This window comes from Archocentrus centrarchus, chromosome 1 (genome assembly GCF_007364275.1).
Source record: "Archocentrus centrarchus isolate MPI-CPG fArcCen1 chromosome 1, fArcCen1, whole genome shotgun sequence".
Lineage (NCBI taxonomy): Eukaryota > Metazoa > Chordata > Actinopteri > Cichliformes > Cichlidae > Archocentrus > Archocentrus centrarchus.
The window spans coordinates 5,264,744-5,284,248 of NC_044346.1; the positions used below are offsets into that span (position 1 = coordinate 5,264,744).

The following is a 19,505-nucleotide window of genomic DNA, read 5'->3' on the forward strand; positions in this document are numbered from 1 at the left end:
GTCATGCTTTTCTGCATGCCTTGCTTCCAGATGGTTGTATTTCTGCAGCTGTATTTTTTGTGCTTCCTGAGCATTTTTATACAGCTCTTCCAGTTCAGAATTTTTGCTCACCACAGCTTCCGTCCTGCTCTGCATCTCTGAACAGATTTTCTCCAGATGGTCCTTGCACTGCTCCAGTGATTTGCATTTCTCCAGAAGTTCTCCGTTCTTCTTTTCACATTCTCGGAGAACATCTTGCAGATTTTTCTGCGATTTGCCCAGCTGTTCGTTGTCCTTTAGCACTTGTGCATTTTTTCCCTCCATTTCATGGAGTTTGCACTGCATCTTCTTGTTCCTCTCTTCCATCTTGTGGAGCATCTCCCTGTGCTTTGCTTCTTTTTCTTTGAGGACATCTGCATTGCCTTGCTGGGCCTTGTGAAGCAGTCCTTGCAAGTTTTTATTCTGTTTATGCATGTCCTCCAATTTGGCCTGCACCACCCTGTGCTTCTTTTCAGCGTCTTCCAGTTTGGATTTGACCTCTGTGTGCTTCATCTTCAGTTCTTTCTTCTCTTTTAGGATTGTCACTTTTTTTCCCAATGCTTGATCAAGCATTTCCTGCAAGCTTTGGTTTCTTTCCTTCATTTCTTGCAGCTCTGTTTCCAGTTTTGTGCATTTTGCATGCTGTTGCTCCTGCTGTATAAGCACGTGCGTGTTCCTCATCACAGCTTCATTAAACTTTTCTCGCAAGCCTTCGTTTTCTTTCTTCATATCTCCGAGCTCGGATTGCAGCTCTGCGCGTACTGCATCCTGCTCTTCCTTCTCTTTCACCATGTCTTTATTTCTTTCCATGGCTTCATTCAACTTAACTTGCAAGTTTTCCTGTTTTCCCTCCGTGTCTTGGAGCTTAGATTGCAGCTCTTGGAGTTTTCTCTCCGCCACTTGGAGTTTGCTGCACATATCATCCACAAGAAGTTTCTCCTCCTGCACACGCTGATCTGATCCACTTCTGTGGGAATTAAGCTGATCATCACCGTTGAAGGGGTCGGCTTCAGTGTCAACTGAAACATCTTGCCGAAAAGCCCAGTAATCGGTGTCAGTTTCCGGGTCAAGTGGGATTTCAGGCAGATCCCCCCATTCAAGGGGGACTTCTGACTTATCACCCCAGTCAAACAGGTCGCTTTCTCCTGAGAGTTGAGACATCGTGTTGATTGACTGACTGCTACGGATCGAAAACTTTCCAAATGCTCCTGAGTTGGTGCTGAAGTATTGAAGGCTGTGAACACGACTGCTGTGAAAACACTGAATTCTACTCTTTAAAGGCAAACCATCAAATACAGACAGATAGAATGTGATGTCATGATGTAATATAACAAATCTAAAGTCAACATTCCATATGCAAATTAGGTTGTCACATGACTTTTAAGATGTCATGTGACACAAGAAGATGGCCTTGTAAGGAACTGCAGCCAAACTGATATGAGGTAAGGCATTTTTTAAATTCATTTTTTTACTTTATGGTTAACATTCTTTGAACTGCTTTGCAATTCTTTTTATTTATTTAACATCTGGCTTAAAATGACTGAAAAGTAGAAATAATTTATACTTATAAAATAAATATTTATATTTATGTAAATATAATATAAATATAAATAATTCCACTCAGTGACCTGTGCTCATTAAAACTTTCATTATATATTTATTAAAGCAGAACAAGCAGGTGGATTGCTGCTTTGCAGCTCAGCCACCTGATTCCATCCCCACAGAAAGGTTTATGATGCAGGAGGCGAGCAAACTCCGCTGGAAACACAAAATGAAACAAAAGTAAGCAAAAAGAAATGAACCAATGTCAGGAAACAGGTTTAGAAAAAAACCTTTCCACATGATCTCAAGTCTGTATCATTTCCACAGTAACAGACTTCATATGATGGATGTTTTATAAGAAACGAGCTGAACGTCCAGTTAACTCCCAGCATGGTAACCTAGCAACAACTTGCTTGATGGACTGATGATGGGAAAGAAGTGTGGATGGATTTGAAACTCTGGAGTCTGTTGGAGTGTTACAGAAGCTCACACACACTGAAGTTTACAACAGTTTGGTGACAGCTGCGTTATCTCGAGTTCATAAAGACATTGGAGCCATTCAGATGGAGGATTCAGGAGTGGAGCCAATGATTTGACCTCAGCTTCATTAACAAAGCACAACAGGAGCACACACACCACACACACTCGTTCCTCTTCTAAAGCTGCAGGAAAAACAGTGTTGGCAAAGCCATCAAATGCTCTCTCTTTCTAACATAATTATACCTGCGTAACAAGCCAGTGGAAAATATTTGTTTGGAGCTTTTGTATCAAGTTTCTGCTGCAGGTTAAGCATCAATTAAAGAATGACAAAAATAAGATCAAGGGGAGGCGTGGACATGTGTGGGCTACTGTGTCACAGTGTCTTGTTATTCCACTGACTGAGCACTGATTTAACATCATTGTCATTATAGCACCTGTGTGTGTGTGTGTGTGTGTGTGTGTGTGTGTGTGTGTGTGTGTGTGTGTGTGTGTGTGTGTGTGTGTGTGTGTGTGTGTGTGTGTGTGTGTGTGTTCCTGTTTCCAGTATTGGCCTTGTTTATGGATTATGGTCTGGGTCTAGCCTTCATATGGATTATGGTTCTGTTGTTTTGTAACACAATAAATACCCCGTCAAAGATCTTCTGCCTACAGCGTCCTGCATTCTGGGTCCAACTCTGCCTGACACACCGTCAGTTATGACAGAAGCTGCATTCTGATTGGTTTAACTACTTGTCAACAAAACCATGAACCCATGTTACAAAAACATGCAATGGTGGAGTTGGGGGGTGGGGGTGGGGGTGTTGCTGCTTTGAGCGGTCTCTGTGCCCTCAGTTCCTCAGATTTTAATGTAATTATCAGGCAACAAACATGCCTGTTATTTGGTGCAGGCAGTTCAGGTCTGTTCAGGGAGTTCAATCCTAGTATTTTATTAGAGTGTTATTTAGCACATTTGATGCAGCTTGCATTGTATTGTGGATAAACCAGAGACGCAGTAGGGAGATGGGAGAAAGTTCCACAAAGTCAACTATCACTGCAGCCCTCCACCAGTTGGGGCTTTATGGCAGAGTGGCCGATGGAAGCTTCTCCTCAGTGCAGACATATGAAAGCCTGCACAGAGTTTGCCAAAAAAACACATGAAGGACTCCCAGATATGAGAAATAAGATTCTCTGGTCTGATGAGACGAAGATTGAACTTTTTGGCATTAATTCTAAGCGGTATGTGTGGAGAAAACCAGACACTGCTCATCACCTGCCCAATACAATCCCAACAGTGAAACATGGTGGTGGCAGCATCATGCTTTGGGGGTGTTTTTCAGCTGCACGGACAGGACGACTGGTTGCAATTGAAGGAAAGATGAATGCGGCCAAGTACAGAGATATCCTGGAAGAAAACCTCTTCCAGAGTGCTCAGGACATCAGACTGTTCTGAAGGTTCACCTTCCAACAAGACAATGACCCTAAGCCCACACTGTAAACCCAGATTTTGATTTGACTTAAAAATATTGAGTTTATATTACTTAAAATTGACTCGTATGTGAACATTACTTGTTAGTGCTGAGTAAGCTGAACTGTTTCATGTCCTTTTTAATTGTAATCTTGTTTTTAAGTCCAATCAACAGCTCCTACTGAAATAAACTGAGTTTATATTACTTAAATATCTGTGGTTTCGCAACATTACTTGTTAATGCTGAGTAGACTGTACTTTTTGATGGTCTATCTTATTGTAATTATGTGTTTGAGTTCAAACAACTTAATTAAAAATCTAAAAATCTACTTGATACCGGTTTTAACAGACAGGCTTAATGAGCAGCAGCATGGTGGCGTGGTGGTTAGCAGTGCTGCCTCACAGCTGGAATGATACCTAAAAGGTCAGGGTTTGATTTCACCTTGGTCCAGACTCTCACTGTGAAGAGTTTGTTTGTTTTTTGGTCACCCTCTGTTTCTCTACTTGTACAGTTTTTTATTGTTCAATGGACAAATGTTATTTGTAAATGTTAATGTACTAGTGATCAGCAGGGCTGAGTTTTATCATGTTTGTTCATCTATAAATTTAAACAGACACAGCTCAACAACGTAAAAAATGTCTTTGCCACAGGCAGCATGGTGGTGTGGTGGTTAGCACTGCTGCCTCACAGCTAGCTTTCTGATAACCCGAGTTCAATTCCACCTTTGCCCGAGCCTCCTGCTGTGTAGATATTGCATGTTCTCCCTGTGTCTGTGTGGATCTGAAGACATGCAGTTAATAGGGTTAGGTTAATTGGTTGTTCTAAATTGCCCAGGTGTGAATGGGTGGCTGTTTCAGCCCTGCAGCAGGCTAGTTACCTGTACAGGGTGTACCCTGCATCCTGCCTTATGTCAGCTGGGTTGAAACCTAAAAAAAAAAAAAAGAATAGGGGATGAGGTTGGATGGAAAAATATATGTGATGATTGATTAAAGGACATATTTTAATTTGTCTGAACTATAAAAGATAAGTTTGGTCAATTAGAACATACAATTTAGTTCAATTGGTAATGGAGTAGTGCTTACTTAAAAAGCTGAGTTAAATAAATGGGTGGTGAATGATCTTCAGCTACTGAAACTCTGTTATTAGTACATTCAACTTAAATCTTTCATTCCTTTCCAAAAGGGCCTCAAGTACATTGAACACAGTCCACTGCACTTATTCAACTGATGCTCACTACTTAGAAAATTTAAGGCAATGAGTTACCTTGGTTTTTTAAGTAGATTCATCTTATCCGGGTTTACAGTGCACAGCTAAAATAACAAAGGAGTGACTTCAGGACAACTCTGTGACCATTCTTGACTGGCCCAGCCAGAGCCCTGACCTAAACCCAGTTGAGCATCTCTGGAGAGAGCTGAAAATGGCTGCCCACCAACGTTCACCATCCAACCTGACGGAACTGGAGAGGATCTGCAAGGAAGAATGGCAGAGGAAAACTTGTTGCATCATTCCCAAGAAGACTCATGGCTGTACGAGCTCAAAAAGGTGCTTCTACTCAATACTGAGCAAAGGGTCTGAATACTTATGACCATGTGATATTTCAGTTTTTTTTTTTTTAATAAATTTGCAGAAAGTTCTACATTTCTGTTTTTTCTGTCAAGATGGGGAGCTGAGTGCACATTAATGAGGAATAAAATGAACGCTTTTGATTTTTGTCACGTCCACAGAACGAAAAGACACAAGGAGGGTGAGCGTTAACAGGTTTATTAACAATAGAATGTGCGAAGGGAAGTGAGCAGGGGCGAGAGTTGTTGAGGGAGAGGAGAGGCTGCCTCCGACGAGGAATACGAGTGACGGTGGTCCCAAGGGTCCGCAGGAGCGGGGGGGCAAGACGGTGGCGGCGATGGAGCGCGGGCAGGAATCCACAGCTGACCTGAGGCGAGAGACGAGGAGTTAGATAAGACAATTGGAACAGGTAAGTCATTAGCCTGATACTGAGCCGACACTGACTGTAACTCTGTCAATGATCCAGCAATGAGTCGAGGTCTGCTGTCATCTTAAGAAGGCTGTGCTGATTGCCTCAATGGAGAACAGGTGTGGAGCAGCTCCATGGAGGGACCGCCCTCACAGGGCATGACAGTACCCCCTCCTCAACGGGAGCCTCCTGGCGACCTGAACTTGTCTGGATGCCGCCGGCGGTACTCCTGCACTAGGCGTTTGTCCAGCATGTTCGTTTGGGACACCCAGGAGCGCTCCTCCGGCCCATAGCCCTCCCAGTCCACCAAATACTGATAACCACGGCCGCGGCGGCGCGCATCCAGGATGCGGTTGATGGTGTAGGCCGGATGGCCGTCGATGATGCGCACCGGAGGAGGAGAGGCTGCCGGCGGGCACAGAGGGCTGGTAGAGACAGGTTTCACTTGGGACACATGAAAGACGTTATGAATACGCATGTTGCGAGGGAGGTTAAGCCGGACCGAGACAGGATTGACAAGGGAGTGTATTTCAAATGGACCAATGAATGTAGGGGCGAGTTTCTTAGATTCAGCCCGAATAGGCACGTGTCTGGTTGAGAGCCATACCTTCTGGCCAGGTTGATAGGCTGGCGCCGGGGTCCGATGTCGGTCTGCCCCTCGCTTGTTTTGGTCCTTGGTGCGCTGTAAGGCCAACCGGGCCGCCCGCCACACACGGCGACAGCGGCGGAGGTGGTGTCGGACGGAAGGAACCTGGAGATCCCTTTCGATGGTGGGCAAGAGGGGAGGTTGGAAACCCAAGGAGGCCTCGAAAGGTGACATGCCGGTGGCGCTGGACGAGAGGGAGTTGTGGGCGTATTCGATCCACGCCAAATGGGAGCTCCAGGTGGCCTGGTTGGTGGAGGCCACACAGCGTAGCGCTGCCTCGAGTTCTTGGTTGGTACGCTCTGTCTGACCATTAGTCTGAGGATGATAACCTGAAGACAGGCTCACCTGGGCTCCGAGCGACTTGCAAAACTCCCTCCATACTCGAGACGTGAATTGGGGCCCTCGATCGGATACGATGTCTTCAGGAATGCCGTGCAGGCGGAAGACATGATCAGTAAGCAGTTGGGATGTTTCCAGGGCTGAGGGGAGCTTGGAGAGTGCAATGAAATGAGCAGCTTTAGAAAAACGGTCCACAATGGTAAGGATGACAGTCTTACCCTCAGAGGGAGGAAGGCCGGTGATGAAGTCCAGAGAAATATGTGACCAGGGCCGCTTGGGGGTCGGCAGGGGCCGGAGGAGACCAGCGGGTGAGGAGGTCGATGGCTTATTTTGAGCGCAGGTACTGCAAGCAGCCACATACTCCCGGACATCCTTAATCAGCGAGGGCCACCAGAAATACCGTTGGAGGAAGGTGACGGTTCGGTGAGCCCCTGGGTGACAGGTAAACCTAGCGGTGTGGCCCCACTGTAGAACCTGGGCCCGAACCTGGGAGGGCACGTAGAGGCGGTTAGGAGGGCCGGTACCGGGGTCCGGTTCAGTCCGGAGGGCCGTCTGGATTGCCGACTCGATCTCCCAGGTGATAGAGCCTATGACACAGGAAGGTGGGAGTATGTACTCCGTCTGGGAGAAGTGGTCCGGGGAGGCATACTGACGAGAGAGGGCGTCTGGTTTCACGTTCCGGGACCCGGGTCTGTAAGAGATGGTGAAATTGAATCGGGTAAAGAACAGGGCCCACCTGGCTTGCCGGGGGTTGAGTCGCTTGGCCGATCGGAGATAAACCAGATTTTTGTGGTCCGTCCACACCAGAAATGGATGTGTAGCGCCCTCCAACCAGTGTCTCCACTCCTCGAGTGCCAGCTTGATGGCCAACAGCTCGCGGTCCCCGACGTCATAGTTGCTCTCGGCGGGGGAGAGTCGACGAGAGAAAAAGGCGCACGGCTGAAGGTTACCTGCTGCCTGTTGAGAGAGGACGGCCCCTACTCCCACATCGGAGGCGTCCACCTCCACGATGAAGGGTTGTGACAGGTCGGGTTGGAGCAAGACTGGGGCGGTGGTAAAACGGTCCTTCAGGAGCTGGAAGGCCTCAGCCGCGGCAGACGTCCACCTGAAAGGGGTTTTCGGAGAGGTAAGAGAGGTTAATGGCAGGGTGATCCGACTGTAATCCCTGATGAAGCGTCTGTAAAAGTTGGCAAAACCCAGGAAACGTTGCAGCTGTTTGCGATCAGCGGGTGTTGGCCATTCCAACACGGCCTTGACTTTGACAGGATCCGCCCTCACCCGCCCCTTCTCAATGACATAGCCCAGGAAAGAGGTGGTGTCAACATGGAACTCACACTTCTCCCCCTTCACGAACAGGCGGTTCTCCAATAACCGCTGCAGCACCTGCCGCACATGTGTCTGATGTTCCTGTAACGAGGAGGAGAATATGAGGATGTCATCGAGGTACACAAAGACAAAATGATTAATGAAATCCCTGAGTACGTCATTAATGAGGGCCTGGAACACTGCGGGGGCGTTGGTCAGTCCGAATGGCATGACCAGATACTCAAAATGACCGAGGTGTGTATTAAACGCTGTTTTCCATTCATCTCCCTTGCGGATTCTAACGAGGTGGTAAGCGTTGCGGAGGTCCAGTTTCGAAAAGATGGTGGCTCCTTGTAGTAGCTCGAACGCGGAGGTGAGTAAAGGAAGTGGGTACTTGTTCCGGATGGTGATGGCGTTGAGGCCCCGGTAGTCGATGCATGGGCGGAGAGACTTATCCCTCTTGGCAACGAAAAAGAATCCGGCCCCCAAGGGAGACGTGGAGGGCCGGATGAGACCAGCTGCCCTGGCCTCAGTGACGTACTTTTCCATAGCGTCTCGTTCCGGTTTGGAAAGGCTGTACAGGCGGCTGGAGGGATAGGGAGCTCCCGGGCGGATGTCGATGGCGCAGTCGTAGGGGCGATGAGGCGGCAAGGAGACAGCGTGATCTCTGCTGAACACTTCAGCGAGGTCGTGGTATATCTCGGGCACTCCGGAGAGGTCGGGTGGCGTGTTGTCCTTGGGAGATGCTGCGGGCGGGACGGAGGGAGTAGCGGCCTTAAGGCATCGCAGGTGACACTGCTCGCTCCATCCAGAGATGCTCCGAGTGGTCCAATTTATGTGTGGATTGTGTCGTTGAAGCCAAGGAAAGCCGAGAACGATGGGTGTCTGGGGAGACTCGAAAAGGTAAAATGAGATTAGTTCAGAGTGGTTACCTGAGAGAGTGAGCGAGATGGGGTCAGTCCGGTGGGTAATTGTGGAAAGTTTGGCGCCATCTAGGCCAACCACCTGAAGCGGCTGAGGAAGCGGGACGAAGGGAATACCATACTGGTGAGCGAGAGCACGGTCCAAAAGATTTTGCTCAGCCCCTGAGTCCACTAAGGCGAGCGCCGGATGACTCTCGGGAGGAAGGTTAATTTTTGCCTGGATGGTTAACCTGGGTTGGGAGGGACTAGCATTGACCGCGCCCGTCAGTATCCCCACCATTACCGACGGGCGGCCCCTTTTGGCCGAGTCGGGCAGGAATTAACGAAATGTCCTTTTAGTCCACAATAAAGACACTCACCGCTCGCCATCCTCCGGCGGCGCTCCGCTGCTGACAGCCGAGAGTGACCGAGCTGCATGGGCTGCTCCACCAGGCCAACAGGTGTCCCCGCAACCTCTGGTCCCTCTTCCGGGGTGTCATCCCGATCAGCCGGGGCCGTGCGACGAGAGGCCTGATGGGAATTGTAGTTTCGCAGCCCGCGCCGGGTGCTCAGGCGATCATCCAGGCGAATACAAAGGGAGATCACAGCCCCCAGGGATGGCGGCAGGTCTCGGGTGGCGAGTTCATATTTGATTTCCTCATTTAGGCTGTTAAGAAATATACCTCTGAGCGATTTTTCTTCCCAGCCCGCCTCCGCCGCGAGGATCCGGAAGTCCACTGAAAAGTCTGCAACGCTTCTTTTTCCTTGGCGTGCATTTATGAGTTTTTGCGCGGCCGCCTCCGGGCAGGAGCCCTTATCAAACACCTCTTTGAACTGAGATAGGAACTCACGGTAAGTAATTCGAGAATGAAGCCGATCTTGGTGCCGTCTGAGGCAAATGCGGTCCGCTGCTGTTGGAAAACAAAAAGGCATTGGGTGAGAAAACCCCCACATTTTCCCAGGTCCCCATGGAAAGGCTCCGGAGTCGGAAGGGCTCTTTCGATCGGTCCGGCTGGTCCCGGGAGATCTCCCGGCGGCAGCAGGGGCTGTGGTGGAGCCGAAAAGAGGGGAGCGGAGGGCGTTCGTGATGCGGTGGCCTCCAGCATACCTTTCAGCTCCGCGAGCTGCTGCGTGGTGGCGCCCAGCTGGCTGGAAACCAGCCGCAGCATGTGCTCATGCCGCTGGAGAGTCTCCTCCTGTAGAGCCATGGTCCGATCCAGGGGGCTGGCGGTCGACGCGTCAGTTTGTGGCTGGATCATTCTGTCACGTCCACAGAACGAAAAGACACAAGGAGGGTGAGCGTTAACAGGTTTATTAACAATAGAATGTGCGAAGGGAAGTGAGCAGGGGCGAGAGTTGTTGAGGGAGAGGAGAGGCTGCCTCCGACGAGGAATACGAGTGACGGTGGTCCCAAGGGTCCGCAGGAGCGGGGGGGCAAGACGGTGGCGGCGATGGAGCGCGGGCAGGAATCCACAGCTGACCTGAGGCGAGAGACGAGGAGTTAGATAAGACAATTGGAACAGGTAAGTCATTAGCCTGATACTGAGCCGACACTGACTGTAACTCTGTCAATGATCCAGCAATGAGTCGAGGTCTGCTGTCATCTTAAGAAGGCTGTGCTGATTGCCTCAATGGAGAACAGGTGTGGAGCAGCTCCATGGAGGGACCGCCCTCACAGGGCATGACAATTTTAGCAAATGGCTGCAATGAAACAAAGAGTGAAAAATTTAAAGGGGTCTGAATACTTTCCGTACCCACTGTACACACTGAATTTTCCTTGTCTGACATACTTAGAGGGCGCCTAATTTGCAAACACACTAAAGGTCTACACACACACACACACAGGCCACTCATGCACACACTCCCATATAGAAGTTATATGAGGACATACAAAAACACGTCCACCCTCATCAACCCCTCCTACAAAGTGTGGGCAAGTTGTGACATGTCGTGAACCGTGATAACTATGATGCAGCTTAAAAGAAAGGGGGGGGGGGGTCACCACTGTCAAACTAAAACAGGAAGTAACCAAACAAGAACACAAGACAACACAGAAGACTGCACAAAGGAGACTGATCACAAAGGGAATCTAAACACATGAAAACACGGGGAAGACACAGACGCCAGAAACACAAGAACACAAAGGAGACAAGAACAGGAAACAAACCAAGCTAAACCCAAAACTACAGCAAACTGAGAATCTACACAAAAAGGAAATAAACATAATCAAAGATGTAACAAAACAAAACCAAAAGAACACAAGACACTGTGGCCTAGCTGCACATGCCCACCGCCCACCACCACCACCGAGCCCTACATGTAAGGACTGATTGATTGATGTGCCGTATGAGTGTGAGTCTCCCAGAATACAAAAGACCAGGAGATAGAAAACTACCCCTGGAAGGAGAGAGCCAGCTAACAACAGGCTCATCAAGCACCCCGATTCCCTGCAACCAATCACAGCGCGGGGATAGTGGGTTCAGGGCTTGCCAGAATTTTTCCATCAATTATCCTTTGTGCTACGTCATGAATTTAATTAAATGTAAATCTAAATATCAAAGTTGTAATGAGCAATTTTTTAAAATGAAATCTTCAATATTAAATTAGAGCAGCAGTCATGCTGATTGACATTTCTTCAAAGATAGCTCTTTTTGTTTAATGCCTTTTTGCCAGACTCCTCTCTCCTCATGTTCCTTCCTTACCTCCTTCACTAGCATTTTTGATGGGCAGGACTAAGACGCAAGGAGAGGATGCAAGGAGAAGAATTGAGGATGTACAAAATCAAGTGATGGTGATAGTCAAAAAAAAAAAGACCTACCTTTATCATTTTACTGTGACCTTGATGGAAAACACCAAGAAGTCAAAGAAAAGCTGTGAGGGGAAATTTATGAGGATTAAGGAAAAGAATGAGGGTATGCAGAAAATCTGACTACACATATTCATATCCTAAATATTGTGACACAGCATGATGACGTGGGTCTGCTGTGGTCAAACTACCATATCTGCACGTGGACTACAACCCCTGGCTTCATGAAGGCTTTTTGTGTTCATGTTCAGGTCACTGAAAAGGGGAGAAGATGGTCCTCTGAGAATCACTGACCAATCACAGAGTGATTCAGCCCAGCATCACTTCAGTTTAGTTTTTCTTGGAAACTGATGTTCACAACATAAAATAAAGACATTTTAAGCTCTTTTGAAAAAGACACCTTAAAGAAGGGTTAGAGTCTTTAAATAAGGGCTTGTTTTCAAAATTTCTGTTAAAGAGGACCTTAACTGGTACTTCTTCACCTTACTGCTCCATTAATGAAAAATCCATTGTGAAAAAAGCAGTTTTGGTTCCAACCATAAAATGTGTTTTTATTTTTCTCTCTGCGGTCTCTGGTGTTTCAGTGCCCTCTAGTGGTGAAACGTTAGTATTGTTGCTTCAGTCCTGAGCGCTCACTCCACTGTCTGCATCCATCGTTCCATCCATGCTCTTAGCCGCTGACCCCATTCATGGCCACGGGTGCTTTGAAGAATCATTTCACACAAATTAAAGAAGTAAGAAGCACATGCTGAGAATAACACCATCATTATTTTCCAGTGCACACCACTGTAGTTAATCACAGTGGATTAATAGTAGTTTTTAGGATCTTGATATCTTTGATGTTATGATGATCATCCTTTAGAGAAAGTACATCAGTTCAGTGTTCAGCTTCACATTCATGTTTTTGTTAGCTGTAAAGTTAAACAGCTCAAATGGATGTTGTGGTGCAGACTGTGTGTGTGTGTGTGTGTGTATGTGTGTGTGTGTGTGTGTGTATGTGGTCAGAGGTTTACCTCTAACAGACCACACAGCTCATCATTCACTCTGCTCTCTTCAAATCATTATATCAAGAAGTACGACCATCAACACAACCTTATTTTACCTTCAGTGTTTTCTTGTGTTTGGCTCAGTGTGCACATTAATGCTGTGAACAGGAAGGAAGCTGGTGTATTTAAGCAGTTAGATTTCCGTCTTGTGCCTGCAGACCACAGCAGAGAGACATCTTTAGACAATGACCTTCAGCTTTGTAAGTAATATTGTGTATTGACTCCTGGATACTTTATTTATCTGCTCACATGTTTTATTGTCTCTGAAGTCACGCAGACAGATGAGAGGAGCAGCTATGATTTTAACTGCAGCAGTGAGAGGATTTGCCGTCATCCTTCTCTCTGTGTCAGGTACTGTTTGTCTACACTTACATTCACTGTTTGAAAAGAGGAATGTAGCAAAGGAAAGTTGAACTAAGCCTCTAAAATCAGGCTGAAAATCAGAGTTGAGTCTATATAGTGAACAAAGTTTCTATACTCTGCTAGGATTGCCTTTTCACACACACACACACACACACACAGTTGTCAGTAGCTCATTGTTATCTACTCTTTATAGAGTATCTGCTGTAAACAGTTTCTCTTTAAGTCTGTTCTACTTTTCTTTGGGTTTCACAGCTACAGTGTGAACAGAGAGACGAGTGCATCAAACACCTTTCTTTCACAATAACTGAACTGAACAATAACTGAACAAACAATTTTTGTGTGAGTCTGAAGACTAAACAAAGTCAAAAAGCTGGAACAAACTAACTACAGAAGAGTTTAAATGTCTATTTTTTAATATTCCAGTGAAAATAACAAATTTTCATTCTTTAAAACACACACCTACATGTGTGACAGAGAGACAGGAAGTTGAGACACAGGTCAGTGGAAGTTCCTCAAGTAGAAAAACAGAAAAGATAATGAGACAGGAAGTTATTACAAATTCATAAACAGGCAAAGACTGAATGTAGTGAATCTGCAGAGGAACTAATGAGGTGAGAGAATGGAGCCTTCTGATTGGTTGGAAAGCAGGACAGGTGGACGAGGACAGGTGGATGACATCATGACACAAAGCAGAAACATCCTGATATTTCATACATCAGGTTAATGATACACAGCTTCAGTATTTCTTACAGTGACTGCAGATAACTGATCCTGTCATTGGGGAGTTTGAGCATCGTTCACTTTGACCTTTGAACTCGTTGCTAACTGAAGGTCTTTAATAGTGATTGTGGTTTCTGCTGTGCTCTGTGTTACAGTGGTACAGGGTCAGAATGGCTGGAGAGTGACTTACACTTCTACTCAGATCTGTGCTGTAAAAGGATCAACAGTAGAAATACACTGCAGCTACACATATCCATACAGTACATATTATCAAGTTCAACAGAAATTGTGGTTTACTAAAGGCACTAACAAAGAACCTGTGGATCTAAAATCAGACTCAGACTATAAAGGACGAGTGGAGTATCGTTGTTCTGGGCAGAGTTGCACTGTGAGAATCACAGACCTGAGAGAGAGCGACTCAGCTGAGTACAAGTTCAGATTCATAACAAATCACCCAGGAGGTGGATATACTGGTTCACCTGGAGTCACTTTGACTGTCACAGGTAACATTTTATTTAAATGAATGATTTGGTTCCAGGTCTAATCTGCATGTACTTTAAGAACATAAACTGTGTTTCTGTTCATTCCACATGTATGCAGCTCTCCAGGTGCAGGTAATCACAGCACAGCACCTACAGGGTTATACCCAGGTACAGCTGAGATGTCACAGCAGCTGTTTGCCTGATCATCCTTCCTATGTCTGGATCAGGAATGGGCGAAACACTTTGAGTCAAACATCTTCTTCTATCCAGTCTTCATTTGATCCTGCAGACTTCATTTCCTGTGCTTTAAAAGGACACGAGTCGTTTCCCTCTCCATCAGTGTGTGAGTTTACTCAACAGCCTTCACAAACACTCCACCATCTGCAGCCTGAACATACGACCCTGTATGTTAACTACATGGAACTCTGAGTGTCTTGTTGATTGAAAGTGCTGCTGTCTGAAAAAGAGGACGTTTCATTGATATTTGGCTCTGAGATATTCAGAGCAGTTCAGCTCATCCACCAGCACAGCATCCACAGCATTGGATGGTTTGTAGTTGGTGATGTTTTGGACCTCCAGCCACACCTGCCTCCAGGTGTTCCTGTGGAGGTGGTCCTCTATTTTATTGTTGTAATTCAACTTGGCCTGTACTCACCATCATCAGTGGGAGCAAACATTTACTGAAAAACACTGTAGACGAATTCCCAAATATGAGCAAATAAATCCAACTTTACTTTTTTCCAACAATGAAGTGAAATGATTTTGAATCTAGTCTAGAAAGTAACATAGTTCTTTATGTGGGTCTGACTCAGCTTACCAACATGACCAATAATTAGTGGTTTTGAAATTAATTAGTTGTGAAGAAAACCTTTTACCAGTGTTTGAGTTGTTGTCCAAGCAAAATGTTTGTAAAACAGCAGGAAATGAAGCTCCACTTTGTGTTTCCATAAATTCTTGTACATTTAAAATATCTTTTACTGTTAAAAGCCAAACCACAATTTGTAAATAAAAAGTTTGATATGTTCATGTTTCCTCCTCCAGATGCTCCAAAGCTTCCCTCTGTGTCAGTGAGTCCCTCTGCTGAGATAGTGGAGGGCAGCTCAGTGACTCTGACCTGTAGCAGTGATGCTAACCCAGCAGCTAATTACACCTGGTACAAGGAGGATGAAGACTCACCAAAAGCATCAGGACAGAACTTCATCATCACTGACATCAGACCTGAACACAGTGGGAGTTTTTACTGTGTCGCCCAGAACACCAGAGGATATCAGAACTCCACCTTAGAGCTGACTGTTGTCACAAGTAATTTCACACTCAAAAAAAAACTGAACCGTGTAAATATACAAATGTATAAAATAATATTAATAATTGTGTACCCCAGGAAATGAGTTTCTACACAGGACACAATAACAGGGGTTTCTGCAGCACTTTAATGGCACACAAAGATACAAAGAGTAAAACACACAAAAATAGACACAAAAACATGGCAGTGGGTCTGACTACACACAGAAACAAACAGAGGAACAAATTAATGCCAAAACCACCAAATAATAATAAAATGTCTTCAGGCACTCACATTTCACAGCAGTCTCACTAACTTCACTCTTGGACACTCTGCAGACTGCACACTTAGCATCTTGCTGCACATGTGAGGACATGTGATCTTTAGCCCACTCAGCAGATATTGGTCACTAACACCAACACCAACAAACATATACACACTCTTAGTAAAATACTGACTCATAACTTCTTTAAAGTACTGACACGATATTTCAACACATTACTGACATCATTACCAACCACTGTTCTTCATGATGCTGCCACCTTGTGACAGAAGTGTGTAACATCAGGTGAACCTCTGCCAGTACATTTGTGATGCACCTTAAAACCACAAATTACCAACAAATGTCACATTGAAGAGAAACTGACAGAGAACATGTTTACTGACACCCCAACATCCCAGGAGAGAAACTTCTTTAGTCCAGTTTCAACCACCCAGCTACATATATGAATATCATGCTTATACTATATATAATATTGTAAACACAGTTATGATTGATTCATTTCCATTCAAGGAAAAACTATTGCTTGAGTAGATGATGACAATACATGAGTAACAGCATCAGCTGGCAAATGCAAACATTTCTCAGTCTAATGTTACTGCTAAGAAATCTCTGCCATGTGTTGGTCTCATTTTTAGGGAACTCAGTAATAATGATCATCAATATCATCAGGTTGACTCTGATGGTCCTGATCCTGATTCCTCTGCTTGTCTTGAGTCTGTGGATGAGGTAAAACAATACAAAGACTTCACCCTCTTTTATTTTCTTCTTCACACCTTTAGTTTCAAAGTCCTTCGTTACATTTATACTGAATTTGTTGCTGCTTTATTATATCCAGGAGGAAGAAACGTATCATCTTAAAAGCTGAACCAAATGAACCTGTAGAGATGACTGAGGTGAGGTCATAAAAACTTACACTGCAATTACAATAAAACAGTTTTTGATGCACAAGAAAAGATGATTGATTATTGATAGGATATGATGGAAATAATTGCATCAGGAGCTAGTGAGGCTTGACAAATGATTTATTATTAAATCCATGTGCATGTTTGATGAATGAAGCTCTTTCAGTCTCAGCACTTCATCTTTCTCCATTAGGTACACTCTGATCCTGAATGATTCCTGATTCATCCTCAAAGGCTGTAACTGCAGCACAGACGGATGACGAGGAGGAAGACCAGCTGTGAAGTCCACTCAGGTCACAGCAGGTGTGTCACTGTAGGTCAAGGGTCACATTCAGCCCAGTTTGATATTTTCTGTGGACTAAAACATTTGCTAATAAGCTAAAAAATGCCAGAATTGTCCCCTTTCTCCTTTTTCTTTTATAAATGGTGTGATGAACAGCCTGGGGTGTTTTTCTACATTCAGCCAATCTAATGTCATCACAGAGAAACCCACAGAGCTCACACTCTAAGAAATAAATGCAGAAAATCACAGAGAAAGTGCTGAGAACTCTTTACCCGGGCTTTGTCCCATGATCCAAGGAGTCGTTCTCCGTGCTAAGAATTTCAAATTAAATGTAAAAATGTTGCTTTGTATGTAAGAATTTGTATGTAAGCCTGGAAACATGTAAAAAGAGGAGCTGACAGATTTCAGGAGCTTTAACCTCCCACTGGAACATCTCAAAGTTATTGTGTTAAAAATCACAATGTTGTGCCTGTGCTTTGGTTTCCTGTGATCGTTTTCTTCTCAGTATCTTCCTGTCTTATTTTGAAGAGGTTCTCACATCCATCCATCCATCCATTTTCTTCCGCTTATCCGGGGCCGGGTCGCGGGGGCAGAAGCCTAAGCAGAGAAGCCCAAGCTTCCCTCTCCCCAGCCACCTCCTCCAGCTCATCCGGAGGGACCCCAAGGCGTTCCCAGGCCAGCCGAGATACACAATCTCTCCAGCGTGTCCTGGGTCTACCACGGGGCCTCCTCCCGGTGGGACATGCCCGGAACACCTCACCCAGGAGGCGGCCAGGAGGCATCCTAATCAGATGCCCGAGCCACCTCAACTGGCTCCTTTCGATGTGGAGGAGCAGCGGCTCTACTCTGAGCCCCTCCCGGATGGCCGCACTCCTCACCTTATCTCTAAGGGAGAGGCCAGCCACCCTTCGAAGGAAACTCATTTCTGCCGCTTGTATTCGCGATCTTATTCTTTCGGTCACTACCCAAAGCTCGTGACCATAGGTGAGGGTAGGAACGTAGATCGACCGGTAAATCGAGAGCCTCGCTTTTACGCTAAGCTCCCTCTTCACCACGACGGACCGGTGCAGCGTCCGCATCACTGCAGAAGCAGCCCCGATCCGCCTGTCGATCTCCCGTTCCCTTCTCCCATCACTCGTGAACAAGACCCCGAGATACTTAAACTCCTCCACTTGAGGCAAGAACTCGTTCCTGAGCCGGAGATGGCACTCCACCCTTTTCCGGCTGAGGACCATGGCCTCAGACTTAGAGGTGCTGATTCTCATGCCAGCCGCTTCACACTCGGCTGCGAACCGTTCCACTGCGAGCTGGAGGCCCCCCCGTGATGAAGCCAACAGAACCGCATCATCTGCAAAAAGCAGAGATGTGACTCTGAGGCCACCAAGGAAGAAGCCTTCCGCCACCTGGCTACGCCTAGAAATTCTGTCCATAAAAATTATGAACAGAATCGGTGACAAAGGGCAGCCCTGACGGAGTCCAACACCCACAGGAAACAAATCCGACTTATTACCGGCTATACGGACCAAGCTCTCACTGTGGTTGTACAAGGACTGAATGGCCCGCAACAATGGGCCAGACACCCCATACTCCCGCAGAACCTCCCAAAGAACACCCCGAGGAACACGGTCGAATGCCTTCTCCAAGTCCACAAAGCACATGTAGACTGGTTGGGCAAACTCCCACGCACACTCGAATATCCTTGAGAGGATAAAGAGCTGGTCCAGCGTTCCACGACCAGGACGAAAACCGCATTGTTCCTCCTGAATCCGAGGTTCGACTAACGGACGCACCCTCCTTTCCAGCACCCTGGCATAGACCTTACCGGGGAGGCTGAGGAGTGTGATCCCCCGAAAGTTGGAGCACACCCTCCGGTCTCCCTTCTTAAAGATGGGGACCACCACCCCGGTCTGCCAATCCAATGGCACTGCCCCAGATCTCCACGCGATGTTGCAGAGGCGTGTCAACCAAGACAGCCCTACAACATCCAGAGCCTTCAGGAACTCAGGGCGAATCTCGTCCACCCCAGGGGCTCTGCCACCAAGGAGTTGTTTAACTACCTCAGTGACCTCACCCCCAGTGATGGTCAAGTCATCCCCCTCATCCCCAGACTCTGCTTCCACTACAGAAGGCGTGTCAGTGGGATTCAGAAGGTCCTCGAAGTATTCCTTCCACCGTCTGACTATAGCCTCAGTTGAAGTCAGCAGCACCCCCCCCGCACTATAAACAGTGTGAGTGAAGCACTGCTTTCCCCTCCTGAGTCGCCTGACGGTTTGCCAGAATCGCTTCGATGCCGTCCGAAAGTCTTTTTCCATAGCCTCACCGAACTCCTCCCACACCCGAGTTTTTGCTTTGGCCACTACCCGAGCTGCATTCCGCTTGGCCTGTCGATACCTGTCAGCTGCGTCCGGAGTCCCACAGGCTAACCAAGCCCGATAGGACTCTTTCTTCAGCTTGATGGCTCCCTTCACCTCCGGTGACCACCATCTGGTTCGGGGGTTACCACCACGACAGGCACCAACCACCTTGCAGCCACAGCTCTGAGCAGCAGCCTCAACAATGGAGGTGCGGAACATGGTCCATTCGGACTCAATGTCCTCAGCCTCCCTCGGAATGCTGTCGAAGTTCTGCCGGAGGTGGGAGTTGAAGATCTCCCGGACTGAGGCTTCTGCCAGGCGTTCCCAGCGCACCC

The 19,505-nt window shown here is 46.7% G+C and overlaps 1 pseudogene; it reads left to right on the forward strand.

Annotated features, from left to right (window-relative positions):
- LOC115772139 (hemicentin-1-like) overlaps window positions 1-19,505 on the forward strand; it is a 64,740-nt pseudogene that overhangs the window by 6,520 nt on the left and 38,715 nt on the right.